At 45.7% G+C, this 15,518-nt stretch overlaps 1 protein-coding gene and 1 long non-coding RNA gene across 3 annotated transcripts in view; one reads left to right on the forward strand and one right to left on the reverse strand.

Annotated features, from left to right (window-relative positions):
• The window catches only part of ROCK2 (Rho associated coiled-coil containing protein kinase 2), a 555,405-nt gene that overhangs the window by 209,365 nt on the left and 330,522 nt on the right, over nt 1-15,518 (forward strand). The gene's annotated exons all lie outside the window — the stretch shown is intronic.
• Nucleotides 2,523-9,985, reverse strand: LOC118255949 (uncharacterized). Of its 2 annotated transcripts, none has more exons than XR_004781095.2 (3): nt 9,813-9,985; nt 6,510-7,878; nt 2,523-5,180 (listed from the first exon to the last, which is right to left on the reverse strand). It is a non-coding gene; the product is annotated as an uncharacterized LOC118255949 (long non-coding RNA). The 2 variants fall into 2 exon arrangements; XR_007707950.1 differs by lacking the exon at nt 9,813-9,985 and adding an exon at nt 8,763-8,844.

Below are 15,518 nucleotides of genomic sequence, written 5' to 3' on the forward strand. Positions count from 1 at the left end.
ATCTTCTCTGTTACAGGCTCCTCTGGCTGCATAAGGGCACTCTGAAGTTTGTTCTTTAACAGACACAAAATGAAGGTTTGAGGAGCTTTCCTATCCTGTGCAGTCATATGAGCTGTAGTCCTTATCTCTAAGCATACAGATAGTTCTGTTAGAGCCGTTGGAGACAGGAACCACCCAAAAGAGACAAGATGCAGACAGCACCATTGCCCTTCTTATTGCTCTTTGCCAAGTGGCATCTCCTCCTGAGGGCCACTGAGAGTATGGTGTCTGTGTGGCAAGATCTGAGGATCTCCTGTCCTCAGATGGGCAGAACAGAGCTACAGATGACTTGTGAGAAGCATGGGAATTACAGACACCAACTACAAACCCAGCAGCCATGTGTGTGCATGTGGCAAAGGTTGCATGGACACAACTGAGCTGTTCCAGCTGGTTACAGCACATCTGCATGGATCTACATCACACCTCTACAACACACTGCAGGCCATCCAAAACCCTGTAGACATCATTATTTCCTTGTGCTGTTCACAAGTCCCACACAGGGCAATCCACCATGGCTGGATACAAAAAAACACAGGATAAGGTTGCTGCTAGCAACTCCCTTTAGCAGCACCAAGCAATGCTACAGTGGAAAGAAAAGAAAAGAAAAAAAAAAAAAGTGACTTCTATCCTGTTAGGTCTCTTGGCAAACCTGTTTCCACATATTGTTATCAAGCTCTTAGTGATGCTGACAAAGAGCTCACTTGATCTGAAATGACCTTTGCTCAAAGAAGGTTTTGACATTAGTTGTGTGCCTGTAGATGGAACAGCCCTTGGACTGTATAAAGGCAAGTGTCAAATAAATCTAAGCCTGTAAATGCAGGCCTTGGTCTAGGAGAAACAATTACACCAAGGGATTTCATGAAATCTAAGTAAAACCAAACAAGTTCCAATTACTTTCTCCGAATCTAGTAATTTAAAAAAAAAAAAAAAAAATCCCCACAAGTTGCATAAAACCTCTGGTTCTCCATTTCCTGACATTTCTTTGACAACTTGAAAGATCTGATGAAATCTCTGGAAATGTATAAAGCATGAAATGTCCTCAGATTTCACAGATCTTTTCCTTTCACCTCACTTCTTGCAACATGTAGCCATTATCAGATAGCAGTTTGCAATTTGCTTGTGTTCACCAAAGCTTTTACAAAATGTCCTTATTTGCTGCTGCTGAGAAAAAAAAAAAATAATAATAATCTTGAAGTTTCAACTGTTTCTCCCTATGTGTCAATAATCTGGCAGCATGTGGATCCTTGCATCTTTCTGGAAAATATCTCCTACTTTGTTAAGTTCACAAATTTTGCCTCCTAAGGACTCGTCTGGCCTTTGAATTTATTTCTCTTTGGATTTATTTAGGCTCCTACTGAATTCCAGACATTTTTATCCTTGTCACTGAGGATTTACCTTACATCTTCTCCATCCCACCATGTCCCAGTACAGTTTCTCCTCCCCGAGAATGGTTTTCTTCTATCCAAAATAAAGATGAACAGCCCTACAGGTGAATCCTGCATAGCCTACAGGAGTCTGTCCAGCCACATCCATAGTAGCAGACTGAGTAGAGCCAGGGCACAGTAACAGAACCCCATCATCTGAACTGATAAATGCTTACAGCAGTGCCAGGAACATTTCTGAGCCTGGCCAGTGTCACAGCCAGCAACCTTCAATCAGTTCCTGGGCACTTCTAGAGAGGTCACATAGTGCAGGGGCTAGACTAGACCAGGAACTACTTGCTAGCCAGATTTGATGCAGCTACCGTGTCTTGAAGGCAAAGAGACTTTAACAGCATGGACATTGCCAGATGGTTTCAGGTAGAGAACAAGACCTGGCACCATTCAGGGCAGACATAGTGCTGGGCTCCCAGCACTCCTCTCCCAGAACCTCTGCCCTGCAGCATTTGTGCAACCAAAAGCAGAAAGAAGAAAAAAAAAAAAAAAAAAAAGGAAAAAGAAAAAAAACACATACTTGTTAATCAGCCCTGACCACTGAACGTGTCTGCATGCTTCTGAAGGACGTGTGCCCACATGAACAACCCCATGAACATTGTTTGCACATGTGGGTGTTCCTCTTTTGATTTTACTCTGCCATGGGTTTTGCTGACCATTCCTCCATATCCAGACACTCCCCATATCAGCAAAATACCATTCAGTGTGGCTGGTTAACTTGTGCTGAGTGACTACTGCTACTTAGGTGCCGCTAAATTCCCATTGAGAAGTAATGCTGAAGTTGGCTGTAGGTGTTTTTCTCCAATTAAAACTAGAAGGTCTGTGTTTTGTGAATGATGGGGGGGGGGGGGGCGGTGAAAAAATAGAAGAGCCCCATTCAGTTGCACAAGCTTCATGAGCAATTAGTAACTCAGAGGGGAAAAAAATCATGAACCAAATCATAGGAAATGGCAGCGGAGCTGCAAAGATGACATCATAGTTTATTGGAATTATTTAAACATCTTAGACATATGTGCAAAGCTCAGTGGAGAACTCCAGTGCTACATGCCAGTGAAAATCAGCTTTTCATTCAGGATCAAGTCTAATATCCTCCTGGCTTCACATTGGAGTGCTTTACTCATCTTTTTATACATGGCATCTAAATAAAGCCTCTGTCACAATTAGCTGCGCCGAAACAACCTTGGGTATCACATGATGATGCATATGCTTTAGCTGATGTGCATCCGGAGAGAAAGCTAACCAGAACCACAGGATATTTCAGACCTCGGGGGGAGGGAAGTGAGCAACTCTGCTGTGGAAAGTAGCTGGAAGTTATCCAGCTTCCCCAGGCCAGTCAGTCATGAATATCCTGCTTTGGCCACAGAGGGGCTGTGGAGGAAGCAGGCTCACAACAATTGGGAAAGGTTTGTAACCACAGGAGTCAAATGAATGAAGCCAAGAGGCCGCCAAGTGATGCAATTCATGGAAAAAAAAAAAAAAAAGAAAAAAAGAAAGAGAAAAGAAAAAAAAAAACTCTTCAGCTCCTACACAGGAGCATTCATCATTCACTGTGACCTTCCAGGAATGTGCTGACAGACACAAACCGTTTTGTGTGACATTGTGCCAGTGAACTGGAATGACTGCTGCTTGCACCATTGTTTCCTAACAGCAGGGCACCATCTTCTGGAGGCTGCAAAGACTGTCCCAGTCGCTCCTTGAGCAGTACTGGATGGGCTGGAGGGGGGTGAGAATGATGCACCAGCCCTTTGAAAACAATTTAGGATCTAAAAAAAAAAAAATTACTGTTCAGACTTCCTATTAAAACCAGGTGCTGCCTCAATTAAACACAGGGGCCTGAGTGGCAGAGAGGGGTGTCTGAAGGAGGTGGTGCTGCACTGGGGCAGGATGGAGCTCGGGGAGATGTTTCAAGAACATCAGATCCACAGGGGTGACTAGCAGATACTGTTGTGCTGCTCATAGGCACGGCCACAGCTGGACAGACTGACAGAATGACAGTATGACAGAATGATATAGCCACAGAATCACAGAGAGGCTCAGGCTGGGCACAGCCTTTGGAGGTCATCTGGTCCAGCCCCTGCTCAAGCAGGGACACCTAGAGCAGGTTGCCCAGGACAACGTCCAGGTGACTTTTGAAGATCTACAAGGAGGCAGACCCCACAGCCTCTCTGGGCAGCCTGTGCTCAGTCACCCACAGAGCATCGAAGTGTTTCCTGATGTCTAGATGGAAACTCTTGGGTTCCAGTTTGTGCTCATTGCCTCTTGTCCTAGCACTGGGCACCACTGATAAGAGCCTAGCTCCATCTTCTTGGCACCCTCCCTTCAGGTATTTATTGGATAGGAATATGACAGGATCCCACGTGAACATCCTCTTCTCCAGGCTGAGCAGTCCCAGTGTTCTCAGCCTCTCCTCAGACAGGTGCTTCAGTGCCTTGATCATCTTGTTGGCCTTCTGTTGTATTTTTTCCACTATGTTCAGGTCCCTCTCATACTGGGGACCCAGAACTGGGCACACTACTCCAGGTGAGACCTCACCAATGCTGAGTAAAAGGGAAGGATTTCTTTCCTCGACCTGCTGGTGATACTTTGCCTTATTCAGGCAAATACAGCATTAGCCTTCTTAGCATCAAGGGCACATTTCTGATAATCATTTTCAACTTGGTGTCTACCAGGACTCCTAGGTCTTTTCTGCAGTTGCTGTCCAGCTGGGTACCCCCAGCATGTCCTGGTGCCTGGGGTTGCTCCTCCCCAGGTGCAGAACTCTGCACTTTCCCTCACTGAACTTTGTAAGCCCACCTCAGAATGGGTCAGCCCACCTCTCCAGCGTGTCAATGTCCCTCTGGATGGCTGCACAGCCCTCTGGTCAATCAGCCACTCCACCCAGTTTAATGTCATCCACGAATTTACTGAGAGGGCACTCTACCCCATCGTCCAGCTCATTAATGAAGATGTTAAACAGGACTTCTTGACCCGGCATCGACCCCTGGGGTGCTTCACTTGTTACTGGCCTCTGAATAGACTGCACCGCTGACCACTACCCTCTGGATCTGGTCATTCAGCCAGTTTTTAATCCACCTCACTGACTGCCCATCCAGCCCATACTTTGACAGCTTCTCTACGAGGATCTTATGGGGGACAGAGTAAAAAGCCTTACCGAAGTCCAGGAAGAAAATATCTACTGCTCCTGCCCTCATCCATCGGGCTGGTGATTTCATTATAGAAGCTTATCAGGTTGGTCACGCATGACTTCCCCGTGGTAAATCCATGTTGACTACTCCTGATGATTTTCTTCTCCTTCATGTGCCTGGCAGTGGTTTCCAGGATTAGCTGTTCCATCACCTTCCGAGGTGAGACTGGCTGGCCCTTAGCTCCCCGGGTCCTCTTTCTTGCCCTTCTTGAAGATAGCAGCGACATTTGCTTTCCCCCAGTCTTTAAACACTTCTCCCAGTTGCCATGACTGAACAAAGATTATAGAGAGTGACCTCACAATCATACCTGTGAACTCCCTCAGCACTCATGGGTGTGTCCCATCACTGTCCTTGGACTTGCAAATGTCCAGGTTGCTCAAGTATTCCCTGACCTGATGGTCTTCCACCAAAGGTACATCTTCCTTGCTCCAGCCTTTCAGCCTGGCCTCTGGGACCTGGGATTCCTGAAGGTCAGTCTTGCTGGTAGAAACTGAGGCAAAACTGACCTGGAGCAGTCTCCAGACTGAGAAGGAGAAAACAGCAGGCATTACAGAGAGAACAAAGTATATTTCTGATTTTTGTTTGATTATACTGTATTTTCCAGAGACTAAGATACATCTTTGAATTTTATGGTCCAAAAGGAGATCGATTTGAACCACCACCTCCAGATTTGCTGGTGGTTGTAAACTGGTATCTCACCAGATTTGCTGGTGCTGACAGCAGTAAACTGGTATCTCATTAAGTCACCAGGACTTGATATCAGTTACGTCTTCCTAGGTAATTTCAGAGTAAAATACATTTTAACTTTAGGCGTATTTTATGAGACAGAAATGTGGTTTATATATTGGATGCAGGCATCCATGCGTTTTATGACTTACGCTGAAATTTATTAAAGAAGTCAGAGGCATGAGGACACTGTTTCCCATTGATGTGATCATTAACCTCTTTAGGCTGCTTTGGATATGCCACATTTTATTTCTGCTTCTAGAGCTGTGCGATGCAGTGTCCGCTGCTGAGGCACCTCCAGGGAACATCCCACAAACCTGCACCCTGCTTATGGCCACCAGCCAGGGACAACTGCTGAAGGCAGAGGGAAGGCACAGATTGTGTGACTGACATTTCCATGTGTTTTTATTGTAGGAAAGCACTGAGGGTGACCCCCAACGTGGCCTTATGCCATGAAAACACAATCGGTACTATACAGCATGTGGAGGCACGCAGACATCCCTCTAAAACTGGTAGCCAAGTAAACACGAGAACATCTGCGAGTCCTAGTCTGTGTCATGAAGGTCAGCCCCCAGAGCTGTCTGCAAGAAACAACTCAGAAACATTATCAAAATCACTCTGCCAGCAAAAGTGTTGCAGGAGGGGACATGATTGCGGTGGCAGGCATGTTCCCTTCAGCTGCACCTCAGCTCGGGAACTTTGCTGCCCTGGGGTTTGCCATTGTGGCTGTAACAGCAAGATGTTTACAAACACTGCACTGCCAGGGCAAGCCCTGCTTCCGTGTGAGTGGAGGACATGGAGGCCTTGGAGGCATAAGGGTAATATCCAGTTTAGAGGTCATATCCTGTTCATTTCTCTATAAGCCAGGTAAACTTTATTCCTTGGTGATGAGCCAGGCAACAGACTGCAGGTTTGGTTATGCCTCCAGTGCTGTCTCTCAGACCCTCTTTGCCCTCTCTCTTCTACCCACTCCAGGCACTAGCTCTGTGCATATGCCCAAGTATAAGTAGTGTGGATTTCACCCTGTCCTGTGCAATGCTGTTGTACAAACTCTTGGACTCACCAAAAAAAAAAATTAATAATAATAATAATAATAATAATAATAATAATCTGTTCCATTTTACACCTGCAAACTCACAAGTCCCAAGCCCTTTGATGTCTGAGATATGTCTTGTTATTCTGCTTGTTGGAAAACAAAAGTCACACTGTTTAGCTGAAGGGCAATGCCATAGGTACCATGAACAGAAGTTTCTGGGCACTTGGGCATATCTAATAGTTCAGGCTGGCCAGATTGTTGCTCAGCAGCAGCAGAAGCTCAAGGCAGACAGGTTTCCTCACCCTCATCTTCTATGGCCTTTCCTGAAACCCTTCCAGCTCAACACACTGTGCAAAGGGAGAGGGAGAGGGCATTATCCTGCCCTAGGTGCCTTGCTGAGGACTTCTGCTGCCAGGCTGACAATTCAGAGGATACAGGACAGTAGAAAAGAGGCTGTCATGTTCCAAGTATGGATGGTGCAGCTCTCACTGCACAGACAAACTAGCTGCTCTTGGCCAGGCTTTGTGCCTGAGTGTCCCAGGGGCTCCACAGCCCACACAGGGGGAGAGGAGTGAAGCCTGCTCAACAGGTGGGATGGATGTGGGTATTGACGTCCTGGAGATCCTGACCACGTCTGGGGTTGCACACTTGGGGATTCCCATGAGTATGGCTGGCTTTTAATACTGGGGCTTGGAACAGGCTCATCTGAAGAAGAAGAAATAAAATAAACAATTACAATAAAAGGTGCGAGGGGCTGCTGGCTCTGTTGTGTCCTCCACAGAGCTAGTGGTTCATCTGGCCACAGCCAAGGAGAGGACACACTTGGGTGATATGAAGACAGGCTGGGAAGGTAAGCAGCTGATACAGGAATGAATGTAGGATCGCTCTCTAGGTTCAGAGAGGTAGTACATGGTGCAGCAGTCAGAGGAAATAATACACAATACAACCCTTTAATAAAAGGAGAGTAGAAGATGCCAAAGGTAAACTAACTCTTCTGTCCTTCCCTGGATCAAGGGTGACTTCACCATCCAGATGATGAAGTGGTCAATTTGGAAGGGATTCACGGCACTTGTGTGTGACACTCACTGTAAAACTGGGTGCTCGGTGATGCCTGTTAGCTTTAGACATGTACTCGATTTTCTCACTTCACCTCTCACAAAACCACACACATGCCTTCATTTCTCACAGTCCAGTTGGAACACTTGGGTCTCCCATCGCTACCTTCCGCTGCAGTCACAAGGCTGTTCCCATGCCCCTCATTAGCTTGTTTCTTTGCATCCTCTTTTGGGAACAGCCATCCATGTGCCCTATGCATCTGGGATCAATCCAGGGCAAGTGCCTTGCGTCTAGCGTGCCTCCTATCAGACCGGCTGGGAACCGTTCCCAGGGACCGCCTCGATAATTGCCCAGTGGTATCTTCAAGTGTTTATTGGAAAATGGGGAGACAATCAAAGCAAACCTGTAGGGAAGCATAAAAAGATCAGATCTAATCTAAGCTGTGGGTAACAGCCCGGCTAGACAGAGTAAAAGCTTCCAGTTACAATCCGTTTAAGAGACCAACTTCCTCCTATTCTGCTCTTGATGCAATAGCCAATTTTATGAGATAATCAGACAGAACTCTCCAGTTATCTAGGGGAAGACTTTACCTCCCAGTGAGCACTGAAATGCTAAGCCCACCTGATGTCAAATGGCATAATTTAGCTGGTGGCAGTTTGCACCAGTAGATATCAAAGAAAGATGTGACTCGGTAACTGCAAAGGCAGTGGTAGTGAAATGTAATACCCATCCACTACATAACTGTGGGTTGTGGCAGCACAGCGCCAGGAAGTCTATTAAATAAAGAGTATTACAGGGACTTTCATCCCTAGGTATCCCAAGCCTTTTGTGCTTGCTACATCCCGTGAATCATTCCTCCCTATATAAAGACAACTGACTTGTCTCTACCATCCCAAAACAAAGACTGAATTCTCAGCTTGTACAGCACCAAACACTTCACTAATTTATACTGAAGATGTAGAAAACTGACACAACACTTTAAAAACAAGATTATGGACATTACAATTTATCAGAAAGCAGGGAAAACCCATCATAGTAAGGAAATGAGCACAATGTATTCTTTATCATAAAATCAAAGCACATTGCATTCAGTAATTGCTAGTTACTTTTTTTCTGAGTCTACACATGTTGGGACATGGAAAATTGGACATGGAGAGGTTTTTAAGGAGGAAATTGCATCTTAGATTTTAATATATTTCCAGAACTTCCAAGCTTTTCAAGAGGTACTGATGAATTAGAGGATCTCAGTCCTGAGAGCTGAATTTAAAAGACCATAAATGGACTTACATTTCAGATGATGGGTGCTCTGCCATTCTGAAATTCAGGCCTTATTACAATGTTTCCAGTTAGGCACCCAAAGTCATTAGTCACTTCTGAAAATCTTGGCATAGAGTAAAAGAGAAAATCTCCAACTGAGCTAACATCCTTCATGTACAGTCTCATAAAACAAAAACTAGAAAAAAATGTCCCAAATCCCATGGCTGAGTCAATCTCATTCATTGTGGCCGTAGTAAGCTGTAAATTATTTTTATTTAATAATAGCTAATACCTGTTTTATATACAGCTTTTTTTTTTTTTTTTTTTTTTTAATCAGTGGGCTATAAGTGAATTATAATCTTTAAATGCAGCATCGCGGAGCCGTTACTACAAGAATTTAGTTAGCATAGACAGACCATCATAGCAAAAGAATCCAGCTAAACAAAACATACACCAAAGTATTTGCTCCTTAAAAGACAATGGGAAATTTTAAGCAGGCAAAAATTTGGATGCCTTTCTCACATATTATTCTTCAGAGTGTATTTCTCAGTCAGATCAAAGTCACTTGTGTTGTTTTTCCTTTCTTGTTTCTTTTGGTTTCTCCTGCCAAGCCTAAGACAAGGCAGTGGTATTGCAGATCTGAGCATCAGTTTTTCTATCCTGTTTTTCAGAGCAAAAAGCCAGGAGTAAGCATGTGTATGCACTGTGTCCCCTAGGATTGCTTGCAGAGCTGCTGCTTAGGCATCTGCCCATGGCTGTACCTGAAACAGTCACCTGGCCCAAAAGCCACAACAATCAACTCAACAATCAGGGGTCAAAATTATCCCCAACACCACTCTCGGCTTGGGGTACTTAACCATCCTGGGGTACCAGTCACCTGGACGTGGTCCTGGACACCCTGCTCTGAGTGGCCCTGCTGGAGCAGGGGCTGGGCCGGGGACCTCCTCAGGTCCCTGCCTACCTCAGCCATGCTGTGATTCTGCAGTTCTGTGGTATGCCAGCATTGTATTCCAGCTGGCCAGGCCCGTTTTACCATGGAGCTACCCCCTGTCAGCCAACCTACTGCATGCATGCACAGACCTGATCAAGTAGAGGAGCCATTTGGCAGATGGGTCTGGCTTTTTCAGATTCAAAAGTTTCAGCCTTGAATAGCCAGCAAGCACCAGTGCTTGACTGAAACAGAAAAGCAAAGTTCTCCTGATCGCTTGAGAAGGTCCATGTTTCATCTTGCGCAGCAGGCCTGTGCCAGAGCCATCACCCTGCAGCTTAGATAAGCCCCAAATTAAGCCTACGCTGAGCTGAGCTCCACTTGTCTCACCACAAAATTTTTGTTGTCTGGGGACAAGCAAGAATGCTCTTACATGGGGCTGAAAGTATGCGCAAAGCCAGCCTAGAGCTGCACACGGAGCCACTCATCTGGCGCCTAGATGAGGACCTTGCAAAGGTCATTTGCAGCATTTTTATAAGTGATACTATACATTTTTTTTTCTGCACAACCCCCTTCCATTGTTGCTGCTAGCTAAAACTGGTTGCTCTACTAGGCTGAAGGTTGATTTAGGTGTGGCAAAGCCTGCAGTTTTAAAGAATAAATAAAGTTCTTGTGAAATCCTTGCAGAAAGCATTGGTGCCACAATCATTTTGTTTCTGCCACAACCCTACAGCCTAGCCTGTTGACAAAAGAGAAGTGGGTGAGCATACGGACAGGGTCAGGCCTAATGAAACCCCATCTCAGAGTCAATTTTTAGTAAGAATTGCAATCACAGCATTATTTTCAGGAATGGCTATTGGTATTATCTGCAGTAATCCACATCAAATATTTAATTTTCAAAGGGAATGTATAGAAATCCAGATTAGCCAAAACTCTACCTCTGTGTTTGTCACCAGTCCGTTTTGAGAATGTCATCCGTGGGCCGACACTCATCAAGCTGAATTTTAATAAACAGTGTGAGCCCTTCCAATTTGTATATTGGCCAATGGTTTCAAATCCAGGCTGAGTTTATACCATGTTATCCCTTTGCACAAAACTACGTTGACAACAGTACTCTGGACACCTCACAGGTTTCCATTATTCACTGGGTGCTGTAAGTGCTCAGAGCTTCTGTAAATTAACCTGCACCTAATAGGTGGCTGGGAACTCATCGGCACAGGCTTGCTCGTGAGCCATGGCCCTTTCGTCTCCCCACCCTGCTTACGTGCTGCTGCCTGCAGCTATTCATTTTCTTCTTGGCGGTCAGGGTTTGGAAGGGCTCTGACACATAACTGCATTGTTGTCACTTAGCAACCTTTGCTGTATTTCCTAAATGAAGTGTTTTATAGAGGAATTCATCTAAGTTGGGAATTTATAACCAAACCAAAGTCTTTTCCCTCTGTCACCAGATAATTAAAGTAAAATAATTAAAATTTAAAATAAACCCGTGAGGGCTATTTCTCACTGAGAGAAATAGAAACTAGGAAAAACTGATCTAAGGCCCTGCTGCCAGTTACTGAGATTGCGTTTACCTAATTTTTAACCTCTTGTCTGCTCATTGTAAAAGGCTGCTGCTGAGCTGGGGCTTGCCTGGAAGGTCTCGGATATCACCTCTTGCCAGAGGCTCTGTGAAGTCCTAGCTGAGCTGGAGTTTAGCAGAGTCAGAACAATTTCAGTGGGAGATGTGATTGTTTCCTAACTTATGTATACTGGTTAAACTTTTAGGCTGGGCCAATTTCAGCATTAAGGCTTATTCCTCTTTTTAATGTAAATCATAAAAATTAAATATTATCAAGTGTAAATGAGAAGATTTGAACTAGCATAACTGCATAGGAGACATTTGAATTTAGCAATGTACAAATAGGTAATGCAACAATATTTTCCACATGCATCAACCCTTGACTTTTACAAAATACATCCCAGTAGGCCTGAATGGTTGACAATGGCTGTCAGAGCACAGTCCTATGCTGAGCAGATTAAGGGTGACAGTGATCTTGGTACACTTCCTGACCCTCTCTGCCAGCAACCAGTCCCTCTATGGCTGCCTCTCCCTTGGGTGTAGGAGACAGTTAGGGGAGGGAAGGGAAACTGAGGCAGGGCTGCATGTGGCTGTAGACACCTTGTACATTGGAGTACGCAACAAAAACGCTGTACCTCTGGACAGCCTCCAGAGGACTATGGATGCTGGGTACTCAAACCAAGACTTTGATGCTTAGGTCCATCAGCAAGGGTCCAGCTGTAGTCAGGACTGAAAGCGAAGAGCTGGCTACAACAACTGCATGGGCAAGGCACACCGAGTCTGGGAACCAGAAAGCCATGATGAACCTTGTATTGGGTTCTGCTGCCCTGAGGAAAAGACCAAAAGAGCAGTGACCATTAGCAGCAAAGTCTCAAGAGCCATGCTAAGCTGCCAGCATGGAGAGCACGCACATGAAGTTGCCCAGTTTGATGGAGCAGACACTCCCTGTCTGTGGGATGCGTGGCATGACCACAGGCCCCGCAGAGAGGCCAGCCTATGGTCAGGTGCTGGTGAGCTCAGTGTCGCTGCCGTCCCAGGAACCACACGTGATACTGGTGTAGAGTGGAGAGAAAAAGTGGGTGAAGGAGACATGGCCCACCAGGACAGGCCCCACCAGGACAGGCCTACCAGGACATGGCCCACCAGGACAGAACACAAGTCCTGCTCAGCTCTCTAGGAGAGGGTCCTCAGTGCTTCCCTGAGAACCCCACTAGTGGCACCGAGCAGGCAACAGAGGTGTGTCACTCTCTTCGAATGACTTTTTTTCCCACAAGATAGCACTAAAAAAGGAAATGAGAAGTGGCTTCCTTCATGGCTGAGATTCACTCCGGAGGGCTGCTTCTTGCTTGCCACTCTCCTCCTATGTTGCAACACAGGAAATTTGCTTCTGCAAACACCTGGTGTTGTTTCAAACAGCCAGATGGTCCTAACCTCAGTCTGCTGTAATTGATGGCCTACTTGTCTAACCCTGTAACTATCTCTCACTTTAGACACAGATGCTGCATCTCTCTAAATACCGTTCCACATTAAAACATCCTACCTTCCTGTTTCACATATCAATCAATGCAGCAATTCTTACAGAAACCAGCAATGGCTTGTGTAAACCAGGAGACAGTGGGTGTAAGCAAGCAGAGATAAAATTATGCAGGCTTAAATTACGAATTGGATGTGTGGTTGAAGGATTTAGACTCACATTGCAAAATTAGCTGGGACATAACCAGCAAGCAAACAAACATCATGCGGTGACCCCAGAGCAAATCTGCTAGTCGATTGGACTTAGCTCACAAAAGCCAGGCTGCCCTGGTATATGCCATGCTCTGTCACGATGACATATGCTGATGTGGTGTTTCTCTGCATCATGCAGACTCTGGCCATTTCCAGCACATCCAAATAGCCTTATGCAATTTTAATGTTCTGGGGTTTTTCTGGTAGTCGTTTCTCTCCAGGTCCAGGGTTCATGATGATACACCCTAGAGACTACCACCAAATCAGTGACCATTAGCAAAGCAGTGCCATTTCATGAGCTTGAAGACCAGGAACTTTTTCTTAACAAATTGGGGTATGCCCTGAGCTCCCCACTTCCTCTCAGTCCTTGTACTGAGCACACAAAAGACACGGTACCTGTGACCCTGGCATCAGGCTCAGGAAATTGTGGCCAAAGTTGCTCAGGCTACTAAGACCTTTTGTTTCCTGTTATTAAGTGGAGATCGTATTTCTTCCCCCTCCCAAAGGCCAGTGAGGACAATACTTTATGTGACAGTCAGGTGTTCGGAAGCTGAGCCACTGGTGGTGGTTCAAATACCCTTCTTGTACACCCCTCCACCCCCCTCCCCGCCCCCCCGAGTTTCCTATCTTAGTATCTCATTGACATTAATGTCTAGTCTTCAGAATATGCCTTGGACAGAGGCAACTGCCTTCAGCCCCATCTTGCACGTGGAGATCTAAGGCACAAAGTACAATGAAGGATTCAGCCCAGCCAAAACAGGACATTTGTCAGGGCATGGATCTTGTTCCTGTCTTGGAACCAACTTTTTGCTTCCCCAACAGTCCTTCTGTCTTGGGCAGGTGGGTTTGATCCTGGGATTTCTTTACTTGTGGTATATCACCACTCTTGGGCTCATCTGGATATGGTTATGCCCTTGCTCTCAAGTTCACTAATAGGCACTAGACATGTCCCTTTATGAGGTCTGCCCTCAATTACAGGATTACTATAAGAATTAAGAGGTCAGGTATAGGATGGAGTCAAACACAGGAAAATTTAGGTTGCAGCTTCATGGGACATACTTAGACAAAAGCATAAGGTCCCTGTTCCCCTCTTTCTCTTATCCATGCACTCACCCACTTATGCTGTATGGTATGCACTGTATCCCTCCCTGAGCCCGTTTAATTCTGCTAATGCAGAACAAAACTGTCCCAGGAGTACAGCCTGTTGGTGGGGTGGAGAATCAGGAGGAGCAAGAAAGGAGACAGGGAGAGTGATGATTTTTTTTTTTCCTTTAGGCAGTAACAAACCAGTAGATCAGATCAACCGCCCATGAAACCACAGCCTTGGTTTAAAAGAATTCGCTAGGTCAAAAGAAAATGGAAGTGATTCTCTGCCAATAATACGTGCAGAGGAGCAGCCCACAGAGAGAGAAAATATGAGCCTTGCAGGGAGGTGCAATGCTTGTGCTGACTCCCACATTGCACAGAGTGCATTAGAAAATGTAGGTGTGCATCTGAGCTGCTCCCTAAGTCACTGCACCAGTCACTGCACTAAGTGAAAGCTGGTGCCGACACAAAACAAGCAAACAAAAACCCTACCCCGCGTTACTTTGGGAAATAAGGACAATTCTCGTGTTATTTCTTTCACACAGTACATGGATCAGAAATGAAGTCCACAATACAGGGCACTGCATTTTTATGTGATATCTGGATCCTTACAGGAAAGTGACTATGATAATGTTGTGTCTCCCTGCATCTTTCCTCTCAGTACTTTCCCAATAAAGCTTTTTTTCATTTCTATTACATTTTTTTCTTTCAATTGTTGTCCCTGACACCTTGAACTTGACAGCTGAGTTGCATAACAGAGAGGCCACACTTTTAACATGACCTGTTGAATTCCTGCTTTCACAGAATCACAGAATGGTTGAGGTTGGAAGGAGCCTCTAGAGATCATCTGATCCAACCTCTCTGATCAAACAGGGTCCCCAAGACCACATTACCCAGGGTTGTGTCCAGGCAGTTTTTGAATATCTCTAGGGAAGGAGGCTCCACAACATCTCTGGGCATCCTCTTCCAGTGCTCAGTCACCCTCACAGTAAAGAAGTGTTTCCTGATGTTCAAACAGAACTTGCTCTGTTGCCGTTTGTGCCCATTACTTTCTGTCCTATCGCTGGGCACCACTGAGAAGACTCTTGCTTTATCACCTTGACAACCTCCCTTCAGATACTTAAACACATTGATCAAATCCCCCAGAAGCCTTCTCTTCTCCAGGCTGAACATGACTAGCTCCCTCAGCCTTTCCTTGTATGAGAGATGTTCCAATCCCTTCATCATCTTAGTAGCCCTCCACTAGACTCGCTCCAGGAGCTCCATGTCCCTCTTGTACTGGGGAGCCCAGAACTGGACACAATACTCCAGGTGAGGCCTCACCAGGGCTGACTACAGGAGGACGATCACCTCCCTCAGCCTGCTGGCAACACTCTTCCTAATTTCTCCTCAGGATACTGTTGGCCTTCTTGGCCACAAGGGCACGTTGCTGGCTCATGGTTAACTTGTTGTTAACCTGGTCCTTCTCCACAGAGATGCCTTCCAGTAG

The sequence above is a fragment of the Cygnus atratus genome, chromosome 3 (genome assembly GCF_013377495.2).
Source record: "Cygnus atratus isolate AKBS03 ecotype Queensland, Australia chromosome 3, CAtr_DNAZoo_HiC_assembly, whole genome shotgun sequence".
In the NCBI taxonomy this organism is placed as follows: Eukaryota; Metazoa; Chordata; class Aves; order Anseriformes; family Anatidae; genus Cygnus; species Cygnus atratus.